This window comes from Anneissia japonica, unplaced genomic scaffold (genome assembly GCF_011630105.1).
Source record: "Anneissia japonica isolate Jap-2015-1 unplaced genomic scaffold, ASM1163010v1 scaffold1511_len2985839_cov193, whole genome shotgun sequence".
Classification (NCBI taxonomy): Eukaryota; Metazoa; Echinodermata; class Crinoidea; order Comatulida; family Comatulidae; genus Anneissia; species Anneissia japonica.
In genome coordinates, this window is record NW_022685291.1 from 1,959,406 (window position 1) to 1,975,717 (window position 16,312).

A 16,312-nucleotide genomic window follows, 5' to 3' on the forward strand; every position below is an offset into this window, starting at 1 on the left:
GTCACCAGCTAAACGACTCTTACCACTGTCCTCTCATGAATGACGTCATGTGTACCGCATTAAAGGCCGATTCCCTTCCATGTATCAGTGGCTCTAATCATATTTTCTTTTGTGTAATTGTCCGTTATGAAAAAGTATTAATGTATGTAATTTTGTCAGTTTGATCGAGTTATTGTAGGGACGGAAATTCAAATTGCGGGAACCATTGCGTAAGAAAGCTGTAATGTAATTGCGTTATTTGCCGCTATTTGCTAACCAAACATCTTGATCAAGTAAGTCCACACCCGTTCAATTTATAATTCAATTTATTTATACCTCGTCCATTAATTTTCATTTCCAAACACACTAACATTTGCTACTTAATTGCAACAGTTGTGATAGGCCTTCATTTGATGTGATCTGATCGTTGATGACCAAACTGCTCAAATTCGACATCTCATAAAAGTGGGGCAACAACTTTCATAGTTTAAATCGTATCGTTACCAAGGAACAATATCAAATCCCTATTGGGCAAGAAACACATGTAGGCCTAGTAAACTTTATCTAAAGTGTTGTTACATATTACATAAATTAATAAAACAACACGCTACTACGCTATAGGATCGTAAGTACATAGTGACCAATCACAGTCACGTATTATATTTACACAGGGATCACGTGATATACTTCCAACCTATCACAACGTTCGAGAAATTATCGTTCAATAAAATGGCTTCCAAACCTCATGTGTGCCTTATTTTTGTTAGAAACCCAATGGGTTATTATTTGGTTATTGGTATTCGATAAATCATATATTGAATATAAAACATATTTATATATACATCATTTTGTCTATGTTATGTAGATAAATATTATTATCCAATAGCCGTCTTATGATTTGCAGGTCTAGTATGATTCATAGGTGCTTACAGCATCCTCTTTTCGATGAGTGTTAGGCCTGATATGATGCTTTATTTATTTTTCGTCTACACCATATCGACATTAAATTGTAAGAAAATAAGGAGTAAAAATACTGATATAGGCCTACATATTACCCTTATGTTATATACCCGGCCAAGTATAATAATTGTTATATATGATTAACGCTAAAACAGATTAACCATTTTGTGGTTGGAATGAGTGAAAAACAAATTCGACTTGATGATGAAAAAATTCGATGATCACGTAGGTGTTAATGTAACAGCGGCCATATAGACCATAGCTGACCATGTGTATAGCCGAGTGTAGCCTCGCATATCAATGCTCATCTTCGTCCATGTTAGACACTACGTGGATTAACTCTGTTCCAAATGTTCTTCCTCAGTTGTCGTGTTTGCTTAACTGTGTGGAAAGATAAGTAGAGTTTTAAAAAAAAGCAATTCATCGGTCTTAAAAAAATGTGCTACACTTTCGGAACTGCGGAAGCCGCTGTAGGATACAGCACCAATAAAGCTATATATATTAGTGGCGACTCAAGCGAAGGCATTGTTGCACATAAAGCGTGTTTTCCATATAATCGCTACATTGTCGCTACAGTCTTCAGTGAAATACTTGTACTGCGAAGCAGTCCCCTACGCAGTCGAGAAGGCTCCCAATTCGACCGGCTAATCAGCATCACTGAAAGCTGTCGGCAATAGTGTGTACCGATTGTATAGAAACCAAGCTATAACCCGCTCCACCGACCTAAGGGTCCTCCTCCTACCGTGGACGCTCAATAAAATCCATCTTAGACACTACGGCGGCGTGGCTGTTGCGAGTCCCAAATACTCTTCGGTGCTGTGTGTAAAAATAAGTAGATAAATAAAGAAGAGTTATAAGGCCCCATAAAAAAATATTAGTTTACCAACCCCTCCCTCGTCACTTTTGGGCAATTTCTAATTATTTTTTTTTCTAAGCAACATATTTTTATTTCAAACGGTCGTGTTTCCATCTGTTTTGACTTGGAAAGGTCAAGATTTCTTGCAAATATGTTTACTGGTACAACAAAAACATATTTTTTAAATATAAATTTGATTCCATTCTTATGACTTTTTATATATGTGTCCCTAACCATTGATTTACTTGAGAACATCGGTAAAATGGGGGCGGGGTTAGCAGAGAAAAAAAAAACTCCCTCCCTCATCAGTTGATAGGGTGATAAACTAATATTTTTTTATGGGGCCTAAGTACCGGTAATGCTACCGGTAACGAGTTGTGAGTGTGCCTATGACACACGATGAACCCCAACAGGGGAAGTCATTCCCTAATGAACACTCATTGAGCGTGGGGCGCACCTCTCAGAAACAGCATCTTCCCCAGGCGCCTACGCTGACAATATATTGAGTAAAAAAACACACTCAAGCAGTCATCTCATCACAGTATTTGACAACTAGCGCCCTCACATCATCGAGTCTCCACTTAATGTCCGGCCCCCCACCCCCTCACCCGCCACCTCCTAAATTTTATTTGACTACAAAATTATTTAAGTTATATAATATGCATGTATTTTAGATATTGGCCTAAATAAAATATTACTCTTAGGATCCAGCTGTGACGCTTTCTTTGAAAAGTTATTAATAATCTTAATTACTTCACTTTTGATTTCAATTATTACTTTCGGAGGGTAACAATTACTTTAAGAAGAATAACTTAATTTTTTAATTATTTATTTATATATATATATATATATATCATATATATATTTAATTATAATTCAATATGTATTTATTTTATATATATATGCATATATATATATATATATATATCTTTATAATTTATATATATATATATTTACTTGTATTTATATACTGTATATTTTGATAATAGTTTATTTTGATAATTAGTCGTTTTTATACAGAATTACACAGATATGTTGGTCTTTCAGTCATTTCATGTTATCACAACTTTAGTTCTCTTATGACATTAGGTATATTTGTATTATTACGGACTGTGATAAAATAAATAAATGTATGCTAGTCAACCAACAAGGCAAGTTATAGGAGAGAGAAACCAGTCGTAAGCTTCTTGGTTTGTACATTTGCAATTAGGAGTATAAATTGATGGTATGCTACAGACGATTGCCCAAGAACACTTTCATAAACTTAAACATTAGTAGGTAATGCGTCATGACGTAATAACAACAATGTAGACCTACTGATGCGTTTCGCGCGCATGCTCGGCTTTAGCAAGAAATACGCTTATTCATATTAGTCACGTTCATCTACGTACTGTATAAATATTATTTTATTAAGACATAGGATTGTATTGCAATGTACCACTGTATTTATAATCACTGATTAAACTTTTATGATATGATATGTTTGTTCAAGTGTGTAAAAGCAATGTAGCTTATTTTATCCAAGTGTACAAGAGTATAAAACACGAAGACTTCAGTTTAAATTAAATTACTTTCGATCGAAAGATAAGACCTAAACAATATATGTTACAGCAGTTGGTACCATAAGTAATTTCCCGCACGATTGAAAATCGTAACGATACTGGGTTTAGTCTACAGGGTAGTTCGTGCTTCGAACAGGCCATTCCATTCGTAAAAGAAGCCTTTTGCCTAGGTTTAATTACTGTACACTAATTAATTATTGTTTTTATACTCATTATATTTACACGATTATTTCATTTTAATATTATACAAAAATTTAACATAAATTATATATAATTCGAACTTTTAAAACTAATATTTTTATTGAATATTTTATCAAATAAACTTGTAAATAAAATTAATGAAACGTGGACATAGTATACCTACATTAATAAAATTAACAATTAACAATCAATTTCATATAACCGAAGTAAGTTTCGACCTAGGCAACCCTTGCTAAAAAGTTACACTTTCTCCATCAAATGACCTGTTCAAAGCACAAACTCCTGTGGACCAAACCCAGCACTGTTACGATTTGTAATCGTGCGGGAAACTCGCTCGTGTTGCACTACAATAAATCCGACATTTCCAATCCTATGAACACAATAAACGCTGCTTTAATTATAATACATGTCACGTATAATAATAATAATGTACTTTTATAGTGTTTAGCATAAATCTGTAATCGATCCTCATATGTTTAAGGAGGAAGTAAGCGACTCTGGATTACAAGTTGTATTTTCAAACTGGCTAATCCTTTAAAAAAAAAAAACCCACAGGCTGTCGATTATCATTCTTGTTCATAAACAAATATGGCATGGTAAAGTTGCCGGTGGCGACTCCTCTATTGAATTTCTAAATGCAAGCAATGCAATTAAAACTACCGGTATGATTAAATAGAACGACATCCATCCTAATGATGTTATGTTATAGGAGATTATAATTGTAGTACCTTTGTGATTACTGCTAATTTCGACCGATTGGTTTTATGTACTCCTTAGTTTTGTATTCAAATGTCTTGATTATCGGTTGTTGCTGAACACATTTGATTAATTGATTGATTAATTAATAATTGATTGATTTATTTATTTATTAATAATTGATTGATTGATTAATTGATTGATTGATTGATTGATTGATTTATTGATTGATTGATTTATTGATTGATTGATTGAGTAATCTGCTTTAGCTGCATCTAATGCTCTGTCATCACTATCACATTTTCTTTGGCAATGAAAGTGTTGTATTCCATATAATTATAGTGATGATGCGCCTATATATAGTTATGCTGTGATGTCTTCATGACCATATTTAGGCATGTCACATGTTTTTATCAAATACAATTTTGACAGCTGGACAGGGTTTTAAATTGTTCTATACTCAGTTGCCTCCTAGAGTAAGGCGTGGTTTATATAAAATCGCTACACTCGCGAGTCGAGTGGCCGAGCGATAATGCAGGGGTGCCGCTAGCTACAGCCTTAACACCGGCGCTGGTTCCAGCCGCTCCTCGCCCATGGTTCGGTTGGTAGAATCAAGTCTTCTCGGATAAGGACTTAAAATGGAGGTCCAGTGTATACATCTGGCTCGTATGTACTTTAAAGAATCCATTGCATCTTTCGGAAGATTAAGGGGTTACCCCGATGTTATGGTTCATTTCAGCCCCTGTTGTCGTTGTGGAATGATGTGAACGTGTATCTACCAAGAAGCGCCTCTTTACGGCTGCTAGGTAGTCACGGACCACGCCCATACGCAATTCAGCACAATGACGCTGCAAGTTATGGGTTATTCTCCTACATTTACCAGGCCGGTAGCCAGGGGTGGGGGTTATGGTTCGGGCGAACCCCCCTTTTCTAGTGAATCCCCCTGTTTTCTAGCGAACCCCCTCGATTTTTTGAATGAGTCCCACTCGGACGGAATGTCTGTTTTTAACTTACCCAGCATTAAATCAAAATTTAGCACCTAATTCATTATTTGGTCACCCGTTTTTAAATTGTAGCCTGCGATACAAGCCTATATTCATAGAATATCTCAGCTTCAGAAGTTCGGAGATTTAAAACATCGATAAAAACTTTCACTGGCCTTTGGCTGAATGTTTGTAAGAAATGTACCAACCAGTAACAAAACCGGTCTCCGTCTACCAGAGTAAATGGCGCCACCAAACGAAGATAAAGTTTTGCGACTTAATCCACCAAATGCAGCTAAAGTTTTGCGACTTAATGATTGTGGATTGTGTGGTTAGTAAATTCCATAGCCATATTGTCCATAGCGCACACTAAACTATTTGCTAATGGAGCATTTTTGGGAAATTGACTCTCCTATTTTCCATCCCCAACAAAATATTATTAATAAATCAACATGGTCCATCTCAGTCATCATAGCGAGTCACAAAATGAGGAAGTTTGTTTTAAACAGCAGACACACACAACAGAACGGAGTGCGTCAAAATCTAAAAAATACGTACTGGCATATTGTAATACACATTCCCTTGTTGTACAGTATGACATGTTTTATTAACATAACATACACTGAGAATCGCCAACGAAATGGGTGGGTATTCAAACTTTTACGATATGGTGAACTATTTCGATTAAAATGTTAAAGTGATTATATAAGAATTAGATGAGTCACTGTCAATAAAACAATTTGCGGAAGAGGAGTATTCAAAATATCGGTACTATTAATATGGGACTAATCAGATGACTGACGCCGCTCTCTGTTTGAATAGTGATCGTAATTGAACAATAATGATGCAGCAACACGCGTGGTCAACTTGTAAAAATTCAGAGCATTCTGTTGTTTGCCCATAAAACAAATTTTGTAGTGTTATACAGTACGGTACAATTTCAAAACATTGTCATCGTAATAAAACAGCTATAATATTGAAAACAAACAACTTGAAACAAAATCGGTGTACGGATTCAAATATATATTTAAAATAGATTTTAATGGTCAACTAGTTATCAAATTTTACTACCAATTTTTACATACATTTATGAGTGCCGGTGTGTAATAGACATGCAAAACAAACATTAGCGGTTAGCTGTATAATATCTTTGAATATCATTTTAGACTGATTCATTTATATGCTTGGTCATCTTGTAATAATTAGTAGAATTCAACAGTTTTTTGTAATAGGGTCCGTATCTCTACACTTCTAGACGTAGTATCAAATTTTAGTTGCCATAGACCCGGTTTCATACACACTTGCTTAAGTAAATTTCAAAGGAAACTGTTTTCCCCATTTTTCTTATTGTTAAATACTCCAATGCAATACTGTAGGCCCCTGGTATAAAATTGACAGATCAATTAGACACTCTGTAACGATCGATTATGCCTTTTTATATAATATTGTAGGCCATAGCCTAATGTGTGTGAAGTACTGACTTTGTTAATATCGAATGGGTGAAATTGCGCACAAACTTCAAACTCTTGGCCTATACATACAATGCCAGAGGAAAGGATATCACGTTTTAGTCACCAAAAAGGATTTTCCACGGACGCATAGAGTAGGCCTTCTAATAGTAAGTTCTCGAAAATCCAGACACTTCGTTAAGACCTATACAGTACAAAATACTGTACACTATATACCGTAATTCATTGAAACAGCTTTAAAATGAAGGACTTTTCAATGAAGTTTATGTATATAGGCCCTACTAATATTTTGCGAATCTTGGGTTTTTAAAAGCAATCTTGGGATTTTTTAGACCCAATCTTGGGAATTTTGTACCCCGACGACATCAAACTAGTGTAGGCCTAGGCTTAAGTACAGTAGGACGTACTACTAGGCCTAGGCTTTTGTTGTAAAAGTTGAAGTGCATGTACTAGGATGCGCCATAGGCCTATATTTTAAAAAATGTGTTGAGTATATTGATATTGATTATGCGATGAGGTGTTTTTTTGTCTTTCGGTGTGATTTAAACATGCCAATCCTCAGAAAATATTTTCCAATTTTATTATATTACCACCTTTTATTACATAGATATTTTTCAAAACATAACTGCTTTTATAACATTTTATAGACCCATTAAACACAAAAACTGCTCTGGCTTCGGGGGCAGTCCCCGACGCAATCGCTGAGGGTCCCCGATTCGATCGACCAATCAGCATCACAGAAAACTATAGGCGATAGCGTGTAGCGATTGTATGGAAACCAAGCTTTAGCACACAAATTACCGTTGTCAAGCGCTCTCCGAGATCTTAATGGATTCATCGGCCGAAGGCAGTACGGCGTACGACCGTCTACGAATCTTCTGTTGCTGTCCCTTCTTTATCAATTTCAGCCTTTTTGTAGGGTGGGTGGGTCAGCAAGCCTAGCTTAGATTAATTGAATCAATTAGGAGAAAACATGTGTTGACTTGCTGACCCATGTTGTCGTATTTCTATGTTCGTATGTCTTTTCCCTTGTGTCCGGAAATGAGTGCAATTTTCTAGCGTGTGTGTTTGGGTGCAAAAAACTATATTAGAAATTTGGATCCGGACGTTCTTTTCACGAAACCATGTAAATCTTCCGTTGGTAAACTTGTTCTTTTCCTAAATTGTTATAATTCTGTTTATTAAAACGTGTCTTGCAAGACAACTGTATTAAACAAAGTGAGGTCCTAATCTGGAAATGGTCCGAGCTGCTGCTGAATGCCAGTTTTTGTTGTTGTTGTATGGATGGATGGATTTATTCGGTGTAATGTACAGTAGTCTAAAGAAGACTTATTTCCATTGGAGTCGTTCTGTTGGTGATTGAGCAGTACACCGGCAGACAATCCCAACTTTTTTTCCGAATAGTGTACTGCGTTCTTTAACGTGTACATGGACCATAATGCACACGGGACCAACGGCTTAAACGTCTCATCCGAAGACGGTGCGCTATCGTAACTTGCATTTTAGCCCTCCAGCTGAAACACAAGGAGAACAGCGACGGGAATGTTGTAGCTTTTATCTGGAAAAAAGTTCGCTACGTGACAAAAGAGAAGAAAAAAGTAGGCCTACAAAATAGATTAGGTAAAAATTTAGATTATGAAGGCAATTAAATAAATATGATTGTGGTTTTTATTATTATTATTATTATTATTATTATTATTATTATTATTATTATTATTATTATTATTATTATTATTATTATTATTATTCATCTTTCTGCAAACTATTAGTGGAGCTTTTTATCTTAATTGGTTGTGAATAGAGTGACGTGTGAATTTGTACTTGTTTTCTATGTACGAATTATATATATTCTGCTAATGTATAGTAATTTATTTTGATGTCCCAAATACCAACAAACTTTAAGTAAAAGTAATGGTTCCGAGCCAAATATGTCAACAATAGTTATCTCAAGTTACAAATACTTGCCTCAGGAGGTGACAATAAATAGCTTTCGATATAAAACGTCACAAGAAATTGTTAAGGAACATTTTTAAAATGCCCAGTATCCAATAGGAATCCAGTATAGTTAATATTTGCTATCAAAAATGATTTATGTATCAGGGTTAGTTCTGCTCTTTGTGTCTTCTTAACTCTCATTAAACTTGGGATTTAAGGATGCATGAAGTAACACCAATAAATAGTAATTGGTAAAAGTATGTCTGTTCGAGTTTTCTTTAATCCCGATATAACATAAAAGGGAATATATCCTTTGGCAAATTGTAATGCAATTATTCAGCTCTGATAATACCAGTGTAGTGTAATCCCATATATAGTCATGATGTGCCTATATATGGTCATGATGTGATGACATCATGACCATATTTAGGCATGTCACATGTTTTTGTCAAATAAAATTTGATAGTCTGGACAATAAAAATTTAAACAATAAAAATTTAAACTATAAAAATTTAAACAATAAAAATTTAAACAATAAAAATTTAAGCAATAAAAATTTAAACAATAAAAATTTAAACAATAAAAAGTTGAATAAAAATTTAAACAATAAAAATTTAAACAATAAAAATTTAAACAATAAAAATTTAAACAATAAAAATTTAAACAATACGTTTAAACTGTTCCTTCTGTAGTAATTATCATTTTATGTTTTTGTCGTATATTTGAGGCGAAACAGGGTAGTCCTATCTGTAATGAATTTAATTGTATTTAGGAATTTGTCAGTTTTATTAGTTCAAAAAAAAAGAATAAGAATAGGCCTAAAAGAATAGGCCCAAGTTTTATTCTTTGACCAAACAATCAAATTTTATTTGACGAAAATATGTCACATGCCTTAATATGGTCATGATGACATCACATCATGACCATATATGGGCACATCATAACTATATATGGGCATATAACAGTTTTTTGTTTTTAAAAATTTGATAGTGTGGACAAAGTTTAATGTTTTCGCATATTATATGAGTGAATAAATTGATTGATTGGTGATCATACAAGATACCACACTTCAAAAAGGGACACACCTAAAGAGGTTCATTTTCTTTTATTAAAGGATAAGCCAATTCGTATTTTAAACTGCGCATGCTCGAATAAAGGTTAATTGACAACATTCTTGTCAAAAAGAATTTGATAATCTGGACAAAGCTTAAATATGGTCATTGTGACCATGGACACGGTGGCCATATATGGTCAAGGTGGCCATATATGGTCATGGTGACCATATATAGCCACATCGTGACTATGGTGACCATGTCCTCCATGTGGTGGAGACATAACATCATAATTGTAGGTACACCATGGCTATATATGGGCATAAAACACTTTTTGATAACATGGATAGAGTTTTATATTATGCACCGGTGATGAAATATATACAATGTTGCTGAACGAACTTCCTGAAGTCATAATGGAGTCTATTATGTAATACAGGCCTATTATTCAAATTTCTATAATGACGCTATTATTTCTTGGAACTATCGTATTCTGTGCTTCGCGAATGTCCATTCTGCTCCGTAATTATTATTATTATGCTAGGTATATTAACTAATTATTTAACAACGGGGTTATTACTGCTATCCCTTCTCTCCATCATGTTAACAATATTATTAATTTAATGCATTAGAGATAGCATAAATTATCGATTACCTTACTGGCTAAATAAATTCGAAAAACACATTTTTCAGTCTTGGAATAATAAAATTGTCGCCTTTAAGGACCTTGTATCAGGGCAAATGTCTTTCCCGTTCCTTTGTTGGAGCCACCTAGGTAGAGGTTCGAGAACGCGACGGAGTGGTGATGGATGGATGACCCCTGGGAGTTTTTGCCTATTTTCGCCCACTAGTTAAGTTGTTAAAATGTATATATACATTACATTGCTTCAGGTTTCGAACCTTTACCTTATATATACAAACAAATACAGAAAAGGTTGCGGCTCTCTGCAGGTGGAAATTGCTCCTCGAGCAGCTATCTAAGATGGATCTGTGCGCCTTACAGAATGACATTACTGTTATTATCATTATTTTTTTTTTTAATGAGACACGGACGTGATATCAAAATAATAACACTCAATTCAATCTATCTTCGATTCGAGTATCCCGGTTTTAAAGCGTTTCATCTCAAAAAACGATAGGTCTTATACATTTACAACACAGAGCTGAATGTTAGGTACAATGGTTGTCCCACATATTACATTACTTTGAAGAATTATTTCCGAAACAGTCAGTCCTGTTAATGTAACAGTTTGTATGACTAATACATAGAACGTGAGAACCTGTTGGTCATGTTAATAAGCCGGTTCGTAATTAGAACTGCGCATGATCGTATCCAAGGTCAATCGCGGTCAATCGACATAAGCCTAATGTTCTGACTACGAATTGGCTTATGCATATAAATTTCTTTTAGACGTACATGCCACTTCCAAAACTGAGTGCAAGTGTTTCAGGTATAACAATAATAATAATAACAATAATAATTATGTACTGATATTTTATCTGCATTATGGTAGCAGTGCACTTACACATTATCGTATGCCTGGGTATTGATCATCTCGCTGAGAGACTATAGACTCAGTATACAGGTAGTTTTAAATTTAATAAAGAAGCTATTAAGGGTCTATTTGCCAAAGAATACACGGTACCATAAAGTTTCATAGCTAGTTAATGGATTCGTAATCATGTACAGAGTGCATCGCTGTCCAATTGCTTTGGATTCAATGACTCGCTCCTCATTTTTCTTTTGCATACAGACTGCATTATCTTTCTAGTTACTTTCGTACCTTTTTAACTCGTTGGTTGAGAGAAGCAGCTGCTGATAGGGTGACAATGTTTTTTATTAGTATTTTAACAGCTCCTATTACTGCTTCATACACCCACATTACGAAAAAAAAAATATTCTTTCAACAAGAACCTTTACATGTTTACTTAACTTTGTCATTTTGATGGTCAATATTTCGTGTCTTCATCTTTCATGCCATTCCTCTCCTCTAAAGTTACCGGTTAATCGATTCTTTAAAATGCTATGTCATGTTGTTTATCAAATAGCTATGGTTTAATCCCTCTTTATTTACAATACAATGTATCGCAGTTGTTCACTTCATTTTATAAAGAAGATTGCATGAAGCAATAACACTGTAGATGACAGATATAGGCCTACTGCCGAAACACGTATGTTTATATTTTGTTTAAATAAAATCAGCTAGGCCTTCACATTTCTATCGGGTTTTTGCGAAGCGAAAAATGCGCACCAATCAGAGCTCAGAAAGTGTACCGAAGATTTGATTCGCGCGGGTAAATTCGCCTTGTGGAAAAAACAGGCTTTAAAGGCCAGTTCCCACTGAACGCGATCAAGCGAATTTCGCGTCGAAATATTCTTTACTGAAAGTCAACTTTTGTGAACTTTGCGCGATTCGCTTCGCTTGCCGCGTGACGCTCGAGGCTTTCGCTTGACAAGTTTAGTGGGAACCGGCCTTTAGGGAGATTTCTATTTGCGCGACGACGCGACGCTAGAACGGATTCACTCATGCGTGATCGTACATGTTTTTCGCGCGAATACTTACGCTAGCGTTCATTAAACGCCCAGTCTGGACATCTCACTAGTTACGCCATGGATTAACGTACGCCTGGCGTTAGATACGCCTGGCGTATTTCACAGGTCTGAACGTAGCCTTAGTGGGGGAACCGGCCTTTAGGGAGCTTTCTATTTGCGCGACGACGCGACGCTAGAACGGATTCACTCATGCGTGATCGTACCATGTTCTCTGCGCCATGTAGATTTGGATAAATTGCGTTCTAGAATCCACGTTACCGCAAAAACTCAACGTTCTCGCATGCACAGTTGAATTTTGTGACGTCATTACGTTCTACGCCCTACCGTGCAACATACTAAAACTGTGACATAAAATGTGATATTGTGAACACAACTTAATATAAACAAATGAAAACAGTTATTTAGTGAATACATGGCGTTGCTATAGTAATTGGAGCTGATTCTTGGTGTTATTGTCGGTAGACTCTATGTTGCCTTAACAAATCAAATCACGGAAAGCAACAGTAATCCCGTCTGAAACCTCCTTTAACTAATTAAGCCTAAGGAAACATATTGGGAAGTGAAAACATCATTTAATTATGTATATATGTTTATTAGTTGTTCATTTCTAATAGTATTATAAATATTTGTTCTGTTTACAAAATTTAATTGATATCATTATTTTGTAATATTGCCAGTTGCATTTTAACAAAACAAACGCTCTTTCTCCATGGAAACTAATAACCAAAGACAAAACAATTTTTCAATTATTTATGACAGTACTGTAAAATAGTTGTACATGATGCGCAATCTTAATACTAAGTTTGTAATCTGAATTACATGGATGTATATGTAAATCCACTCGCTACTAAGTATAGGAATTCGTTGGTAACTGGATTATTCTCGACCAAACAGGATTATACTTGATCAAACTGGATTAATCTGGATTAAACTAGATTCATGAAAGTAACAATGCTCCAAGTTCCCTTAATTAATTACTCGCATGTTATTACACTTTAAGTTAAGCAAAACGAGGAATATATTGCATGGATATAGTTTAATTTAGAATGTCTTACTAAAAGAATTGATCCGATAATTTAGCGTAATCTTCGTTATGTTATCATTCGAAACAAAATTCGTTCGTCAAATAAATTATGTTTTTATAGAAAGGTCTTAATTAAATAGCATATTGTAGGATGGCATTTTGATAGAATCATTTAAGCCGGGGGATTCAAGTATCTTGATTCTAAATTACTGGATTAGTCAACTGTAACGTCATATTTGTGAAATTAATCCTTTCACAAATGCAAATATTTGGTTTAGAAAGCTGTTGAGTAGTATTGGGGATATTGTGAAACATAATTTTAATCGATACAATTATTAATTCATGTAAAGGATTGTTGAATGTTATTAAATGCTAATTTATTTCTTGAAAAATGACACAAAAAAAAACACATTCATTTTTGTAAATGGTTCCAAGCGATTTCTCTATGAATATTCATATTGCTGTATAATTATTTTTATATTACGCGATTTTTCGTTTGTGGGTTTCCGCTATAAAGTATCATGTGGAATGTTTTGGAGAGTCACACGTTTCTATCACGACGTGCATTTGAGATGTATATTCTCCTCGTATTGTATTCCAGCTAATGTATAGTTTATGTTCTGTAAGAGTGGTTGTATGAGATGAGGGCGCTAAAACTTATGAGAACTCTTTGTTACGAAGACAAGTGAGGTTCCAGATTTGAAATGCCAGCTCTGGTTAGGAAATTGGCTATGTCCAATTTTATGTTGCGCATAGAAATCGTATTATAGATAAATGCAGAATAAACATGTTAACCATTTCTAAATAGGCCCAAATGCTAAGACATACCGTACTGCTTACATTTACCTACAACAATTTATAGATTTGTCTCGATCGGCGATTTTTACGAAAACATTTTTTCATAAGTGTGCATCTAGAAAATACACAAGGCCACAGTAGTTATGTCACTTGCGTTAATTCTTCTTGAAAATGACAATTTTCCCTGTCTCTTATACACATCTAGATGTGTATAAGAGACAGTATATAATGTTATCGATTATCTATTATCAAAATTAGATGTGTGTTTTATTTATTCGGTTTTTTGTTTTTGTTTTTTTTTTGTAATTAGTCAAATTATGAAAAGATTAAAGTTAATGAATTTGTATTTGTGAAATATAAAATAGTAAACAAAAACACGTTATATTTTCATTGCGGATTTTTTAGGCTCAGTACGTACCATAATACTGTAATAATAAAATATTTAATGTATTGCTTAAAAAGCAATAAATAATATAATTTGCACAATGTACAACCCATGAAGGATGACCAATATGTTCGTGAATATCAGTGACATACATTGCGAACCATAGTCTGAAGCAAAGGAAGAAGTTTGTCATTGGTACATCTGAATGCCATTAGGTTTAAAAAAGATGGGGAAAACAAGAACCACGTAGTTTGTTCCATAATGAAGCTCGAGGTTGTTTTCGCTTTCAATGTTCCTATAGAGCAGTAACACAAACACAATTCTCTGCAGTAAGTCTGCCAACATGCTATGAAATGCACAAAATTAGTGGCTCTCCACACGGAAAAACTACACACAAAAAATTGGATTGTCATAAGGAACATTTTTATAATCCAAGATTTTGTAAACATAATTTATTCCCTGTATTTCGGTTCGTAACACGTTATTTGTACTCTAGACATAATGATGTTGTTGAGTGGTCGATCTATCTTATTCAAATAAATCAGTTAGAAATCATCGATGTCTTCCTTTTTACACGCAGATGATTAACTCACACCTACTTTATATGGCACAATGCTCATTTAACGAGTCAGAACATTATAGCATCATAATAAACTACATCTAGATTAAACATATGCTAATCAAAAATTTGCTGGATTTTTTACGGAATATTAAAAATAATCAGAATAAATTATATGCTTGCTGATTAACAGAGTATGTAATAATTGTATAACGGTACACTCACATTGAATCCGAATTTTCGGATTGGAAAGCCTACCGAAGCGATCAGAAAATCTAATCAGTGTGTTAGAATAGGGACGCTGGCGTTCACCGCTTTGGAAACTCCGTCCAAATTTCGGTTCGGATCCGATCTGAATGCAGCTTAAAGTACACTCGGTCGCCTGCGCGATTCTAAAAGATACCGTAACGCGAAGATTCGATTATCTGTGTGCAAAGCCGGGCACTAGCTGCGCCCGACGTGATTCTATGAAGAACTCAACGCGACGAAGCGCGTGCAACGGATCGTTTTTTAATAACGATCCGTTCAGACGACCATCGACGATTATCAGACAGAGTCTCATGGTCTAGTGCTCAAAGAGAGCGGAATTCGATTCGTCGTGCGACGGTCGTGTGACCGTCGTGCGACGCAGTGAGTGCCTGGCTCAAGTATAGGGACGCTGGCGTTCAGCGCATCCGAGATGCGGTCCGAATTTCTGTTCGAATCCGATGTGAATCCAGCTTTTTAGTCCCATAATTTTTTTTTAAATCGCTTCTCATTAGGATCGATCACAAATATATTGAATTATTAAAAGTTTTTTTTTAAATCTTACAAAATTATTTCATATAGGCCCCTATTATTATTATTATTATTATTATTATTATCATTATTATTATTATTATTATTATTATTATTATTATTATTAAATATAATATTTTTGTTATTAAAGTTTTCTCGTAATCCCTTTCAATGATTTTCATTTAAACAATTAAAAAATTACTAGGTCTCAATAAAATATGGAAAGTTATGACAAATAAGTATTATTTTTTATATTATAGTAAATGCCTTTGTAATAGGACATAGCGGCGGAAGGTAAAATTTGCTCATAGCCTAACAGTTGGGTTGGATTTCTGTTTGTCCTTTTTTTCTGTTTTTGATATAATAAATACAACTGAGAAATATAACAAAAATTTCTTTACTTACCGGAAACCCTCCAAAACTGTTCCATTCTGCCGACGGGTTGTACTCAAATTGCGGTAAGGGACCCAATCCTCGTGTGTTGTCTTGTTTTATGAACTGATTGCCTGAGTCTTCAACCGG

General features: G+C 34.6%; 1 long non-coding RNA gene across 1 annotated transcript; it reads right to left on the minus strand.

Annotated features, from left to right (window-relative positions):
• Window positions 1-287: 287 nt before the first annotated feature.
• LOC117109594 lies at window positions 288-2,054 on the minus strand. The gene is made up of 2 exons (XR_004445552.1): window positions 1,663-2,054; window positions 288-1,320 (listed from the first exon to the last, which is right to left on the minus strand). It is a non-coding gene; the product is annotated as an uncharacterized LOC117109594 (long non-coding RNA).
• Window positions 2,055-16,312: the final 14,258 nt, after the last annotated feature.